This window comes from Lepidochelys olivacea (assembly GCF_965140295.1).
Source record: "Lepidochelys olivacea isolate rLepOli2 genome assembly, chromosome: 2".
NCBI classification, from domain to species: domain Eukaryota; kingdom Metazoa; phylum Chordata; order Testudines; family Cheloniidae; genus Lepidochelys; species Lepidochelys olivacea.
This window is the reverse complement of record NC_140412.1, coordinates 2,577,637-2,594,350: the sequence shown is the minus strand read 5'-3', so window position 1 is coordinate 2,594,350 and position 16,714 is coordinate 2,577,637.

The following is a 16,714-nucleotide window of genomic DNA, read 5'->3' as shown; positions in this document are numbered from 1 at the left end:
AAATGCATCTGCAGGTTTTGTGCCCTTGCCCTGCTGGGGGTCAGGTGTGTTATTTATATGGTACCACATGTGTGTCACCCCACCAGCGCCCTAGCACCGCATACCCGGCAGCAGGGGGACTATACCCAGCCAATCACGATCCTCAGCTTTGGTCTAGAGGCTTCCTGCAAACAAGCTGAGGCAACATTATAATACATTTACAAAGTCACTTGCAGGCAGCCAGCCCCTATCCAACTCCACCCCATTGTGGTTATAGTCTAGCAGTGCCTCCACACAGCCTGGATCAGGGCCCCAGCGTACAGACAGATGGAGGCACTGGAAAGCTGCCCGTTTTGATACAGGCAGACCAAGGAAGGAATGTTATTTCCATTTGACAGGTGGGAAACAGAGGGCTTTAAGATTAAGCCAGTGACCCAAGGAGTCTTGGGTAGAGCAGGAATTTGAACCAAGGTCTCTATAAGCCCTAGTCTAATGGCTTGGCCATCCACTCCATCCTCTCTTACTTAGTCTCATCCTCATTTGCTGAATCCTGGCTGCACTCCAGCCCGGACGATCTTCAGGGCAGGGATTTTATCTCTGTTCCAGGGAAGAGCCATTTCAGTCCTCGGATGTGTGAACAAGGGACTCGCAAGATGGAGCAGAGAGGTTATGTCACCTTCATATGTGGCCCTGGTGCGAGCGCTGCCGGGATCCTGGGCCCAGTTCTGGTGCCCACAGTTCAAGAAGGATGGTGATAAATTGAAGAGGGTCCCACAAAGAGCCACAGGAATGATTACAGGATTAGAAAACCTGCCTTAGAGTGAGAGACTCCAGGAGCTCCAACTCTTTAGCTGAACAAAGAGCAAGGGAAAGGGTGACTTGAGCACAGTCTACGAGTATCTACCCAAGGAACAAACATTTAATAACGAGCTCTTCCATCTAGCAGAGGAAGGTCTAACACGATCCAACGACTAGAAGTTGAAGCTAGAGAAATTCAAACTGGAAATAAAGTGTAAATTTTTAACCAAGAGGGTAATTAACCGCTGGAGCACCTTACATATGATCATGGTGGATCCTCCATCGCTGTCCATTTTTAAATTGAGATTGGATGTTTTTCTAACAGCTCTGCTCTAGGAATTATTGTGGGCAGGTCTCTGGCCTGTGTTCTACAAGAGGTGAGACTGGACGATCACAGTGGTCCATTCTGGCCTTGGAATCTATGACCCTGCCCATCTTTGGGCATCGCACAGAGAGTAAATGAGAGGGGAATTTGCTCTCTGCAGCCCATTCAAGCCTTGTCCTTTCCCAAAGCCACTAACCAAGGCCAATTAGTGACACCTGCCATGGTGGCTTTAGTTGTGTGACCTCCTGTCCCAGCAGAAGCTGGACTAAGACATTTATCTCCCAAAAGCTATCAGATGATCATGACTTTAGGTCCCTGGCTCCAATAGAAGTGGAGGTGAAAAACTATATCCCATTATCACTCTCCTGAGTCATCCAACCCCCGACATCTAAGAACTTAAACCATCATCATGCTGATGGCAAATCCCAGGGGACACGGCCTCCTGGGAAACAGAAGACCTCCTGGATAGATTTCTAGCAAGGTGCTGAAGGTAGTCTGGTTCCATTTTCAGTTTATAGCCGTCATTGGCAATCTTGTTGCTCCCCAAAGCTTTTGATGCCCATGTGGTTGCCACCATGTAGCAGCATTCCTTGGTAGCCATGCTTTGGAACTCATTGGTCTTCCATTCTAACAATACCAAGAAACCCATCAAATCCAAACCAGCGCTGATCACAGCAGGAGCTGGGTTTGGCTTGGAATATCCTCATTTCTGATCTTGTCCTGCCACTTGATATGGAGCAGCTGATGAAGACAAGACTCAAAAACATCAATCCAGGAGTGTTCTTCAGCCTCGCTTGGCACCCAGGCCTCACTTCCGTACAAAAGAGTTGGTATAATCGTGGTTCTGTAGAGCCACAGCTCCGTGGCAGGCTTGATGTGACAACATCCCCACGGAGGCCACGGACGGTCCCGACACACAGCATCAGCTGCAGCTACGCACACATCCTCATCTTTCGGCATCCTCCAGGTTTGTCTGTGACACTGCCCAGGGATTGACAGTGGCCACCTGCTCAGTGTCCCAGCGGACAGGTGAATACTGATCTGGTTGTAATCTGGAGCTGGAGGCTGCTGGACGGGATGGCCAGGGACATAGTTTTATCTGGATTATAGCCAAATCCATGCACATGGCCTCTTGCCTGACCAGATCGCCCGTCAGCTGCTGCGGCTCCCCAAACTGAGCCAACAAGACAACGTCACCGCCGTATTTGAGATCTGGAAGCCGAACAGCTCAAGGCCACTGACAACTGCCTCCTCAAGTGCATCCATCAACCAGCCCATGCCAGGGTTGAACAGTGAAGGTGTCAGGACACGGCCTCGCCAAGCTCTGGGGGAGACAGGAAACCAGGCTGTGCACCTGCCATGGACTGGAACGCAGCTTTCTGTTCCATTACAGAGCTCTTCTGTCAGCGGCATGACCTTGCAAGAGCTTAGGGAAGGAGACTGAAATGCAGCCTCTGTGTCGCTGTTGGGAGTCTGTAGTGCACTGAGTGATCCCTGGACACCACACACTCCCAGGAGTAAAAAAAGGTTCCAGGTAAATAATGTATTAGGGAGAGAAGTTAACACAGCTAGGCTGAGGCCATCACCACCAGGCCGGCCCCCACATGCAGGGGTGGGTATAAAGATGCCTTGGAATGCTGACTATGTAGGGAAATATTGTCGTCCTTTTACAACACTCGGCTCAAAACCAGAGAGCAGCGGTTTGTGCACCATGGACACTAACAAAACCAGCGTCAATACACTCAACGGGAGAAGGAGGCTTTGGCCTGAGACCATGGGCATAAAAAGTTTCATGTCTTTAGTTCTGGGAGGCTGAGTTATCTGAGACTGACCCTACACCAGTTATTGCCATCGCCAAAAGGGACCAGCCCCACCTGCTGCCCCCAGGAACACAGAGATACCATTCGTAACTTGGATACAGCCCTGGGGGAGACGCTGTAGAGCCTTTGATAAAAGTGCTGTGGAGTGGAGCAAAGTCCCGAGCTCGATTTTGTGCACGGCAATCGAATGGAAACCCTGTCCGGGGTCAGATGAAATAGGGACTGTGCTTGCCAGAGCTACTGCTCAGGATGAGACCCTACAAACCGTGATCCAGGCTATTCACACAGGGTGGCCAGCACAGCATATTCCTAAACTCCATCATCACTCACTCTCAGTACTAGATGGGATTTGTTTAAAGGCACCAGGACGGGGAGTCCTAAGGTGCTGCAGAAAAACCTCACATCTTCCATGGTTCCAGCCCAGGCCACCCGAAGAGTTCAGTCTCCTCCCAGCCCAGTAGAGACCAAGGTCACAGTCCAAACCAAGCACGAAATAAAGGAGTCTTTGCAGGGCTTCACTCTCAACCCCTCTGGCCTTAGCTCACCCCTCCTACCAGAGAACCCTCTGCTGCGGCGAGGAGAAGGCCATCGGTAGCACGCAGCGACGAACAAATGGGCCCCTGTGAGGGCCTACCTTCCCACCAGGGAGGCTTAAGCAGGCAGCAGCCCGGCTCAGCTGTAGCCACCCTTCTAGACTGCCTGTGAACTGCGACTCCGCAGTGCTTCCCAGCCAGCTCCCTGCGGAGCTGGGGGTCCCTTTTAGCCCCTCCCTTCCAGCCCGGCACCCACTGCAAGCGCCATGGGCGGAGCTGACTGGGCTCCCGGCAGCAGCCATGGCCAGGTAGGGTTTGCAAACCTTCCCAAAGGTCCATGAAGGTCATTCAGGGATGGACAAATCGAAGAGACGTTTTCCACTGGCCTCCCCTGAACAGCAATGGTGAGGGTGGGTTAGGGTTTGTTGCATATGCCGGAAATAGAGACCCAGCCAAGTGCAAGAGCCCAGGTTGGTGGCCCAGGGAAAACTTGGAACAATGTGGACATGGATTTGTTCACGTTGTCTAGGGGGAAAAGACCCATGTATCCATTCTAGACTATTGGTCTCACTTCCCTGAGCTAGCCTGGCTAGGAGATACTACAGCTAACCAGGTGATTGTGCATACACCAGCGATGTTTGCAAGACATGGCATCCCTGCTACGGTGATGTTGGACAAGGGGCCATGGATTAGGGCCAGGAGTTTGCAGTGATGTCTGGGTTCAGACATGTAACCGCCAGACCCCATTAGCCCCAACCCAATACGTTGATGGAAAATGCCCAGTGGGACATAGGGACCTAAATGCCTTTGAGGCTCTGTGCCTTTAAGGGTTGAGCTTCCCAGACAGAGAGTCCAGGTGGGGTCTGTGGAGCTCTGTGGTTATGCCCAGCCAGCTGGAATCAGACATGGAATAAAGAGACCATTTGCAAGCTCCTTAAGCAGGACGTGTGAACACCACAAAGGAAGTGAATAAGATCAGAGGCTGAATCCTGGGCTGGTTACCTCACAGAAACCCTGTTGTCATGGGGACTGGAGTTCCCAGAACAAAGTCCTTCCCCCCAAGTGCCCCTCCCTGTTCTGGGGCAGAAGACCCAGTGCTGTTTCTTCCTTTACAGGGTGAATCTAGCCTGTAGGAAAGCTTGCCCATTTTGGGCAGAGGGAAGCAGCATCTCTTCACTTGCTGGGTCTGAGCTTCTCCCAATAACTTCCCACTCCTCTCCTCCTCCTCGTAGGCATGTCAGCTAGGACCTGTAGTCCAATCAGCTGCTCAGCGTTTCCCCACCTGACTTCACGCCCCCCTGCAGCCCCAACAGTGATCATGGCATCCCAGCATCCTGGAATGCACTGCCACCCCCATCTCCCTGTTTGCCCCCTCCTGAGCTCTGAGCAAGTGCTTGCCTAGTAGAGACGGGGATGTACCAGAAGCTGTTAAGCTGTAAGCAATTTGCACTGTATGTTTGTACAGCCCCTAGCACAATGGGGACCAACGGGATAGAGGCCTTTAGGCACTACTGCAATAGAAGTGTTAAAGAAGAGGAAGATAGCCAGGTAGGTAGGTAGGTAGCAGCTGGGCTGTGGTGACCAGCCCTGTATACATAATAACTGTTCCCAGGAAATAAGGTAACATGCTTGCAAAGTGCACGTTGCCCCTGTCCCAGCAGATCGGCTCACAAAGAAGAAAACCTGCCACCGCTGGAGAGTGGCTCATGCAGTTACTTCCTGAGCGCCAGGAGTACAGACCTGTGCTTTGGTGGGGACAGTCTCAGGTTTAAGCCCTGCGGATGAATCAGGCAGTCAAGGTGATCACAGCTTAGGTGTTGAATTAAATGTTTCCGGAGGGCTGTATCCATTTCTCCTGGTTGAGAGTCAGAGGCCCTGAGATCCCAGATGTGCCAGACCCTTTTTCATTTCTAATTTCCATTGTTTGTGAAACTCCCCTAGCAGCTGCAAAATTGTGCTGGACCCCCGCTAAGGATTCTCGCTGGTCTTACGTCACCCCCAATATTTCTTCATCTTTCCCAGGTTCTTTGCCAAGCTAGAAATCAGCACAGCTGGGTCGTTCTTCTCCTTGCTTCTGCCTCCCCGAGCCTGATCCCGGAGGGCTGGTTGCAGGGTGGGAAATGCTTTCCAGTGACACCTTATTCACATGGTCATGGCAGACCCATCCTTGGGTGAAGCGAGACCCAGCTTCGCTTGGAAACGGTTGCCCAGCCCAGCTTAATCTGCAGTTACCAGCCATCCGCCACTTGAGGCCACTGCAGGGCTCTGGTTATTGGAGGAGAAATGTGAAGGTCAGAACAGTCTGAGGGTGTTCATCAGACTCTACACACACAGACTCACTTGCATGCAGCTCCCTGGGGGGGCGAGGGGGGGCATGCAGGTAGGTAGCGTGGTGCGTGACGGAGATATTGTGGTCTGGGTTCCGGGGGAAACTCTGGCTTTTGCAGAAATGCACCAAAGCAACGTTTACATCCGAGCAGAGCAGACATGGAGGATCAGTGTCTGAAAGAGAGAGCAAACTGCACAGGGTCGAGCTGCTCCCAATGTGGGATTTGAACCTGTGCGCCTGGTATTTCTAGGCAAGCCCGGCCTGATACTTTAACAGGGAGGTGCAATAACACAGCTGGAGCCTGAAAGCTGCCCTTTGCCGCCACCCTCATCTCTAAGGGCAGCTCAGGGAGACGGCCAGCCCAGCGAGCGCCAGTCCATCGTAGGAGCAGCCTGTCAGTGCTGGCAACATGTCTCCTTGTGTGTCCAGTGCTCTCAGGCCACGTGTTAAATAGCAAACAGCGTGAACGGGCCTTCCGGCCACAGACGCTCTGGGCTGCCCCATGCTGCCATCTCCTTCCAGCACAGCTCTCACGCCTCCTTTCGGAGAAAAGGGCGCCCTGGGACACCTGTGCTCCACCGGACGTAGCAATCTACCTGAAAGTCACCTTGGTTTTATGGTTGCTCAGAGCCTCAGATAGCTTGTGGCAGGGGAGCTTTGTAACTGGGCAAATATCAATTACGGGCAATGATCAGGACCTATGATTTATTATCAAGTTGGAGAATGGGTCTGAAATCAACAAGATGAAATTCAGCAAAGACAAGTGCAAAGTACTGCACTGAGGAAGGAAAAATCAAATGCACAACTACAAAACGGGGACTGACTAGCGAGGTGGCTGCACTGCAGAAAAGGATCTGGGGGTTTTAGTGGATCCCAAATTGAATACGAGTCAGCAATGTGATGCCATTACAAAAAAAGCGAATACCAGCGGGGTTGTATTAACGGGGTATCGTAGGTAAGAGACAAGAGGTCATTGTGTCGCTCTGCTTGGCACTGGGGAGGCCTCAGCTGAAGTACTGCGTCCAGTTCTGGGCACCGCACTGTAGGAAAGTTGTGGACAAATGGGAGAGAGTCCTCAGGAGGAAGGACAGGACAGGTCGTGCTGGTGAGGGACAAGCACTATATGTGAAAGACAGCATAGAATAAAATGAAGTAAAAATCTTAAATGAACCAAACTGTACCATAGAATCTCTATGGATAGTAATTCCATGCTCAGCTAATCAGAATATAGCGGTAGGGATATATTACTGACCACCTGACCAGGATGGTGCTAGTGACTATGAAATGCTCAGGGAGATTAGAGAGGCTATGAAAATTAAAAACTCCATAACAATGGGAGATTTCAACTATCCCCATATGACTGGGTACGTGTCACCTCAGGACGGGATGCAGAGATAAAGTTTCTTGACACCTTAAATGACTGCTTCTTGGAGCAGCTGGTCCTGGAACCCACAAGAGAAGAGTCCATTCTTGATTTAGTCCTCAGTGGAGCACAGGATCAGGTCCAAGAAGTGACGATAGCTGGACCGCTTGGTAATAGTGACCATAATATAATTAAATGTAGCATCGCTGTGGTGGGGAAAACACCACAGCGGCTCAACACGGTAGCATTTAATTTCAGAAGGGGGAACTACGCAAAAATGAGGAGGTTAATGAAACAGACATTAAAAGGTCCAGGGCCCAAAGTGAAATCCCTGCAAGCTGCATGGACACCTTTTTAACACACCATAATAGAGGCTCAACTTAAATGTATCCCCCAAATGAAAAAACACAGTAAGAGAACCAAAAGAGAGCCACCATGGCCAAACAACAAAGGAAAAGAAACAGTGAGAGGCAAAAAGGCATCCTTTAAAAAGTTGGAAGTCAAATCCGAGTGAGGAAAATAGAGAGGAGCATAAACTCTGGCAAGTCAAGTGTAAAAACAGAATGAGGCCGGCCAAAAAAGAATGTGAAGAGCAACTAGCAAAAGACAAAAAACTAACAGCAGGTTTTTTTTAAAAGACATCAGAAGCAGGAAGCTGCCAAATAGCCAGTGGGGCCACTGGACGATCGAGGTGCCAAAGGAGCACTCAAGGACGATAAGGCCATTGCAGAGAAACTAAATGAATTCTTTGCATTGGTCTTCACAGCTGAGGATGTGAGGGAGATTCCCACACCTGAGCCAGTCTTGCTAGGTGACAAATCTGAGGAACTGTCCCAGATTGAGGTGTTCTTAGAGGAGGTTTTGGAACAAGTTTATAAACTAAACAATAATAAGACACCAGGACCAGATGGTATCACCCAAGAGTTCCAAAGTTCAATTTCAAATGTGAAATTGCAGAACTACTAACTGGAATGCAACCTCTCATTTCAATCTGCTTCTGTACCAAATGACTGGAGGAGAGCTAATGTGACACCAATTTTTTAAAATGTATCCGATGAAGTGAGCTGTAGCTCACGAAAGCTTAAAAGCTAGGAAACAAAGGGTAGGAATAAATGGTCAGTTTTCAGAATGGAGAGAGGTAAATAGTGGTGTCCCCCAGGGGTCTGTTCTGGGCCCAGTCCTATTCAACATATTCATAAATGATCTGGAAAAAGGGGTAAACAGTGAGGTGGCAAAATTTGCAGATGATACAAAACTACTCAAGATAGTTAAGTCCAAAGTAGACTGTGAAGAGCTACAGAAGGATCTCTCAAAACTGGCAACAAAATGGCAGATGAAATTCAATGTTGATAAATGCAAAGTAATGCACATTGGAAAACATCATCCCAACTATACGTATACAATGATGGGGTCTAAATTGGCTGTTATCACTCAAGAAAGATCTTGGCATCACTGTGGATAGTTCTCTGAAATCATCCACTCAATGGGCAGCAGCAGTCAAAAAAGTGAACAGAATGTTGGGAACCGTTAGGAAAGGGACAGGACAGAAAATATCCTATTGCCTTGATATAAATCCATGGTACGCCCACACCTTGAATATTGTGCGAAGATGTGGTCGCCCCCATCTCAAAAAAGATATACTGGAACTGGAAAAGGTTCAGAAAAGGTCAACAAAAATTTTAGTCTCTAAGGTGCCACAAGTCCTCCTTTTCTTTTTTTAAAAATGATGAGGGGTCTGGAACAGCTTCTGTATGAGGAGAGATTAATAAGACTGGGACTTGTTCAGCTTGGAAAAGAGACGAATAAGGGGGGATAAGATAGAGGTCTATAAAATCATGACTGGTGTGGAGAAAGTAAATAAGGAAGTGTTATTTGCCCCTTCACATAATACACAAACCAGGGGTCACCCAGTGAAATTAATATGTAGCGGGTTGAAAATAAAGATAAGGAACAGCGGCAAAGAGTCCCGTGGCACCTTATAGACTAACAGACGTATTGAACTGTAAGCTTTTGTGGGTGAAAACCCACTTCGTCGGATGCATGTAGTGGAAATTTCCAGAGCCAGGTATAATTATGCAAGCAAGAATCAGGCTAGGGATAATGAGGTTAGTTCAATCAGGGAGGATGAGGCCCTTCCTCCATGATTGAACTAACCTCGTTATCCCTAGCCTGATTCTTGCTTGCATTGAACTAACCTCGTTATCCCTAGCCTGATTCTTGCTTGCATTGAACTAACCTCGTTATCCCTAGCCTGATTATTGCTTGCATATTTATACCTGCCTCTGGAAATTTCCACTACACGCATCCAACGAAGTGGGTATTCACCCACGAAAGCTTACGCTCCAATACATCTGTTAGTCTATAAGGTGTCACGGGACTCTTTGCCACTTTTACAGATCCAGACTAACACGGCTACCCCTCTAATACTGGAAAGATAAGGAAGTATTTCTTCACACAGTACACAGTCAACCTGTGGAACTGTCTGTTAGGGGATGTTGTGAAGGCCAAGACTATAACAGGGTTCAAAAAATAACTAGATAAGTTCATGGAGGACAGGTCCATCAATGGTTATTGGCCAAGATGGTCAAGGACACAAGCCCATGCTCTGGGCGTCTCTAAATCTTTGACTGTCGGAAGCTGGGACTTGACAACAGGGGATGGCTCACTTGATAAACTGTCCTGTTCTCTTCACTCCTTCAAAGGCATCTGGCCCCGGCCATTGTCAGAAGACAGGATACCAGGCTAGGTGGACAATTGGTCTGACCCAGTATGGCCATTCTTATGTTCTTAATTTTTAGTTCCATGATCAGTTCCTCCTTATCTTTAGTACAAGCTCTCATGTAGAATTCCCCGGTGTTGGTTACAACACTTTTTAAGTTAGAAAATTATCACCTGTAACACTTAGAAATTCCAAGGATGTTTTCATACTGGCAGCGTGAGACCTCCAGCATGTGTCACTCAAATTGAAGTTCCCCATGAGCGCACAGATCAGCTGGTAAGGAAGTGGTCATCCTGTTTCCTAATGTGATTGGGTGGTCTGTAGGAGACACCAATTAGTACCCCCCTTGTGCTTTATCTGTTAGGACACTGATCCATACGCATTCAAGATCATTTTCTTTCAAGTTATCAGTGACTCAGAAACAGGTAATGCTATTTTTGACATTGAGTGCCACTCCCCCTCCCCTTTGGCCCACTCAGTCCTTCCTAAATAGGTCATAACCATCAACTTTAACACTCCAGTCATGGGACTCAGCCCAGCAGCTGTCAGCAATACCGACTTGGTCACATTTACACTCATCAATGAGCAATTCCAATTTCTCTTGCTCGTTACCTGGGCTCCTAGCATTGGTGTAGAGCCAATTCAAGAATTTCCTCTCCTCGTGTCCTTTGGCTCCTTGGTTCATTCTGTTCTCCACATCGTGATTTTGTGTTGAGTGCTCCTATCTTCCCTATTTTTACCATCCCCTTTTGCTGTTAGTTTAACCCCTTCCTGATCACTCCAGCCAGCCTGTTCCTGAGGCGATTGGTCCCCATTCTGCTGAGGTGAAGGCCATCCACCTATAATGTCCCCTCTCCCCATAGAAGGTGGATCAATGCACCACAAAACCAAAGCCCTCCACCCTACAGCACTTATCTGGCCAGTGATTCACGGCCAGAATCTTCTGCCTTCAGTCTTCCTTTGCTCGAGGGACAGGAAGGGTCTCAGAGAGGACGGCTTGGACATTCTTCTTCTTCTGCATGCCTCTGCGTGTCTTAAGGTCATCTACTCTCTGCGAGATATCCTGTGACGCAGTGTTCCTCATGCTGATTTGACGACCACCCATGGAGCCTTGCCTGTCAACTTCAGAAGCTTATCTAATCTTAGTGACATCTTGTATCCTGGCCCCGGGAAACCAGCACACCATCCTATTGTCCACCTGTCCCTTGCAGAATGTTCTTTCGGTTTTTTTGAGCATTGAATCTCCAACAAGGATCATCTGCCTTCCTTGGACGGTTGCAGAACTTTTTGTGGATAAACTCTGTTTTCGTATAGGTTGGGAAGAGCTGCCATCTGCAGTTGTCCCGTACACCTCTCCGTTTCCTTGGACCTGCTGGATTCTGAGAAGTATATTCCATAGTTCCCATATTGAGGACCTGGTATTGATTGGAAACGTCTAGTGTGAAATTCCTCCTGCTTCTCTTTTCTCTGGGGGCCACAGTCTATCTAGCCTTGTCTGTCTCCACCTGTGTTGAATGCTGCCGTGACCTCCTGCCTCTGGTGGTTACGAACTGCCAGGCCTCCTCTCTGATTCTCTCTCTTATCAATTTCTTTGTGGCCAGCTCCATTCTTCCTCGAACCTGGGGTACTGGTGTTTCCCGAACCTGCGGGTCTAGGAACTCCTCAGCTTCTCTGGTTCTTAGTACAGTATAAGCTTGCCTCTTCAGTCCAAGAATCTTTTCCTCCAGCACAGTTACCAACATGCACTTCATGCACAGAAAATCCCTTCTGGTCTGAGGTAGGAAAGAGAACATGGCACATGCGTTGCAGGTTACCACCGCTGTTCCATTGCTGGCCATCTTGATATCACACATAGTACTGAGCCCCTCACACTTTCTCCAAAGCTCCCCTGTTTGCAGCTCTCAAGTTCACCTAGCAAGTACTCTATACCAACTCTCCCTTGCTTAGTTCAGCTCAGCTCCGCCCCTCACCCCCATGAAGTGATTAACTACGGTGCTGATCAAAGCTCCCAGGCTCGCTCAGGGGCCTAGGGCCCAGTCACGCAGCCCATACACAGAGAATAACAAACAGTCAAACACACAACCCACAGACATGCACCAGCCCATGAAATCCCGCTACCTCCAAGCTACTCCCTCCAAAACTCTCCAGTTAGGTTTAGAAAACCTGACCTGCGAGGAAAGGTTAAAAAACCTGGGTACGTTTAGTTTGAAAAATGGGAGGCTGAGGGGGGACCTGATAACAGTCTTCAGATCTGTTAAGGGCTGGGGGTGGGGACCGGCTGTGCTCCGGGGCCACTGAGGTCCGGACAGGAAGCAACAGGCTCAACTTGCAGCAAGGGAGCATTAGGTCAGAGATTAGGAACAGGCTGGGGAGTTAAGCTCTGGAACAGGCGGCCCAGGGAGGCTGTGGGGTCCCCGTCCCTGGAGGGCTGGAAGAACAGGCTGGACAAACCAGGGCTGGTCTCGGGTTCCTCGGCCCTGCTCCAGCGTGGGACGATGAAGTCCATGGCCTCTCCAGGCCCCTCCAGCCCTGCATTTCTATCACTGTATCCACTGTTTCTCTCACTGCCCCTTTGCAGCAGAGCCTCCCGGCTATCCCAGGGACTGCCCGGCGACCCACCGCCGTGACCCCTTGGTAAGGGGTGACCAGGTGTCCGGTTTTGGACATCGCTGACCGGGCCGTTGCATGTCCGGTTCCCGGGGCTGGCAAGCTCTCCGCTGGCCGCTGCGCTGCGGACCGTGCAGGTCCCGGGTCACGAAGCAGCCGGCATGTCTGGCTCGTAGCCTTAAGGGCTGCCGGGGGGAGGGGAGGGGTGTTCGCGCACTGCCCTGCCCCCAGGGGCAGCTCCCATCGGCTGGGGCAGGGCAGGGGAGGAACGAGTGGCACTCCAGCACTCAGCTGTTGAGGGGTTGCGTGGAGCCCCTTCCTGTTGTTCCCTGGCCCTTTTCTCCTTGCGCTCCTCATGTGGCCAGGCTCCAGCTGCGGCATGTGCCCTGCGGTGAACAGTGGTCTGTCTGTCTTCCCATCGCCGGCTCCCAGGAGTTGGAGGTGTGTGTATCCCCGTCTCCGAGTGCTGGGAATGGGGCTGCACCCCCATCCCCCCTCACTGCGTCCCTCCCTGTTCCCATCCCCCCTCACTGCATCCCTCCCCGTTCCCACCCCCTGTACCCCCATCCCCCCTCACTGCGTCCCTCCCTGTTCCCACCCCCTCTCACTGCTTCCCTCCCCGTTCCCACCTCCCTGTACCCCATCCCCCCCTCACTGCGTCCCTCCCTGTTCCCACCCCCTGTCACTGCTTCCCTCCCCGTTCCCACCCCCCTGTGCTCCCATCCCCCCTCACTGCGTCCCTCCCTGTTCCCACCCCCCTGTACCCCCATCCCCCCTCACTGCATCCCTCCCTGTTCCCACCCCCTCTCACTGCTTCCCTCCCCGTTCCCACCTCCCTGTACCCCATCCCCCCCTCACTGCGTCCCTCCCTGTTCCCACCCCCTGTCACTGCTTCCCTCCCCGTTCCCACCCCCCTGTGCTCCCATCCCCCCTCACTGCGTCCCTCCCTGTTCCCACCCCCTGTCACTGCTTCCCTCCCCGTTCCCACCCCCCTGTACCCCATCCCCCCTCACTACATCCCTCCCTGTTCCCATCCCCCCTCACTGCATCCCTCCCTGTTCCCACCCCCGTCACTGCATCCCTCCCCGTTCCCACCCCCCTGTACTCCCATCCCCCCTCACTGCATCTCTCCCTGTTCCCACCCCCGTCACTGCTTCCCTCCCCGTTCCCACCCCCCTGTGCTCCCATCCCCCCTCACTGCGTCCCTCCCTGTTCCCACCCCCCTGTACCCCATCCCCCCTCACTGCATCCCTCCCTGTTCCCATCCCCTCTCACTGCATCCCTCCCCGTTCCCACCCCCCTGTACCCCATCCCCCCTCACTGCATCCCTCCCTGTTCCCACCCCCGTCACTGCTTCCCTCCCCGTTCCCACCCCCCTGTACTCCCATCCCCCCTCACTGCATCTCTCCCTGTTCCCACCCCCTGTCACTGCTTCCCTCCCCGTTCCCACCCCCCTGTACCCCATCCCCCCTCACTGCATCCCTCCCTGTTCCCACCCCCGTCACTGCTTCCCTCCCCGTTCCCACCCCCCTGTACTCCCATCCCCCCTCACTGCATCTCTCCCTGTTCCCATTCCCTGTCACTGCTTCCCTCCCCGTTCCCACCCCCCTGTACCCCATCCCCCCTCACTGCATCCCTCCCTGTTCCCATCCCCTGCACTCCCATCCCCCATCACTGCATCCCTCCCCGTTCCCACCCCCTGTACCTCCATCCACCCTCACTGCATCCCTCCCCATTCCCACCCCCTGTACCTCCATCCACCCTCACTGCATCCCTCCCCGTTCCCACCCCCTGCACTCCTGTCAAGGTTCCTCCCCCACTCTGAACTCTAGGGTACAGATGTGGGGACCTGCATGAAAAACCCCCTAAGCTTATCTTTACCGGCTTAGGTCAAAACTTCCCCAAGGTACAAAATATTACACCCGTTATCCTTGGACTGGCCGCTACCACCACCAAACTAATACTGGTTACTGGGAAAGAGCTGTTTGGACGCGTCCTTCCCCCCAAAATACTTCCCAAAACCTTGCACCCCACTTCCTGGACAAGGTTTGGTAAAAAGCCTCACCAATTTGCCTAGGTGACTACAGACCCAGACCCTTGGATCTTAAAAACAATGAACAATCCTCCCAACACTTGCACCCCCCCTTTCCTGGGAAATGTTGGATAAAAAGCCTCACCAATTTGCATAGGTGACCACAGACCCAAACCCTTGGATCTGAGAACAATGAAAAAGCATTCAGTGTTTTACAAGAAGACTTTTAATAAAAAATAGAAGTAAATAGAAATAAAGAAATCCCCCCTGTAAAATCAGGATGGTAGATATCTTACAGGGTAATTAGATTCAAAAACATAGAGAACCCCTCTAGGCAAAACCTTAAGTTACAAAAAAGATACACAGACAGAAATAGTTATTCTATTCAGCACAATTCTTTTCTCAGCCATTTAAAGAAATCATAATCTAACACATACCTAGCTAGATTACTTACTAAAAGTTCTAAGACTCCATTCCTGGTCTATCCCTGGCAGAAACCAGCATACAGACAGACCCAGACCCTTTGTTTCTCTCCCTCCTCCCAGCTTTTGAAAGTATCTTGTCTCCTCATTGGTCATTTTGGTCAGGTGCCAGCGAGGTTACCTTTAGCTTCTTAACCCTTTACAGGTGAGAGGAGCTTTCCCCTGGCCAGGAGGGATTTCAAAGGGGTTTACCCTTCCCTTTATATTTATGACAACTCCCATCCCTCTCACTGCATCCCACCCCATCTCAACATCCTCACACGCCCATCCACTGTCACTGCATCCCCCCCCGTTCCCACCCCCCGCACCCCCATTCCCCGTCACTACCTCCCCTCCCCTTTCCCACCCCCCCGCACTCCCATCCCCTGTCACTGCATCCCTCCCCCATCCCATCTCACCCTGCCCCCCACACCTACCCATCCCAGCCCTGTACCTCTTACAGCACTCTCCCACCCATCCTCTCCACCTCCCAGAGCCGCTACCCCCATGTCCCTCACCCCCCACAGCCGTGCACCCCATTCACCTCCGTACACTGCTGCTCTCCCATTACGTCCCTATACACCCCTGTGCCCCCCACATCCTCAGGCACCTGTAGCCTTCTGCAGTGAGGGAGATAGGGTGCAGGGGGGTTGGGACTTGGAGGGATGCAGTGACGGGGGGATGGAGGTATGGGGGGAGGGATGCAGTGAGGGGATAGGGTGCAGGGGGGTTGGGACATGGAGGGATGCAGTGAGGGGGATGCGGGTGCGGGGGGGAGGGATGCAGTGAGGGGGATGGGGGTGGGGGGGTGGGGGGCGGAGGGATGCAGTGACAGGGGGATGGAGGTGCGGGAGGGGGAGGGATGCAGTGAGGGGGATGGGGGTGGGGGGGTTGGGATGGGGAGGGATGCAGTGCCCGGGGGAGTGGAGGTGCGGGGGGGAGGGAAGCAGTAAGGGGGATGGGATGCGGGGGGGTTGGGACGGGGAGGGATGCAGTGTCCGGGGGGGTGGAGGTGCGGGGGGGAGGGATGCAGTGAGGGGGATGGGGGTGGGGGGGTTGGGACGGGGAGGGATGCAGTGTCCAGGGGGGTGGAGGTGCAGGGGGGGAGGGATGCAGTGAGGAGATGGGGGTGCGGGGGGAGGGATGCAGTGCCCGGGGGGAGTGGAGGTGCGGGGGGGAGGGATGCAGTAGGGGGATGGGGTGTGGGGGGATTGGGACGGGGAGGGATGCAGTGTCCTGGGGGGGGAGGTGCGGGGGGGGAGGGATTCAGTGAGGGGGATGGGGGGGGTTGGGACGGGGAGGGATGCAGTGTCCAGGGGGGTGGAGGTGCGGGGGGGGAGGGATGCAGTGAGGGGGATGGGGGGGGAGGGATGCAGTGCCCGGGGGAGTGGAGGTGCGGGGGGGAGGGATGCAGTAGGGGGATGGGGTGTGGGGGGATTGGGACGGGGAGGGATGCAGTGTCCTGGGGGGGGAGGTGCGGGGGGGGAGGGATTCAGTGAGGGGGATGGGGGGGTTGGGACGGGGAGGGATGCAGTGTCCAGGGGGGTGGAGGTGCGGGGGGGGAGGGATGCAGTGAGGGGGATGGGGGGGGGGAGGGATGCAGTGCCCGGGGGAGTGGAGGTGCGGGGGGGGGGAGGGATGCAGTAGGGGGATGGGGTGTGGGGGGATTGGAACGGGGAGGGATGCAGTGTCCTGGGGGGTGGAGGTGCGGGGGGGGGGAGGGATTCAGTGAGGGGGATGGGGGGGGT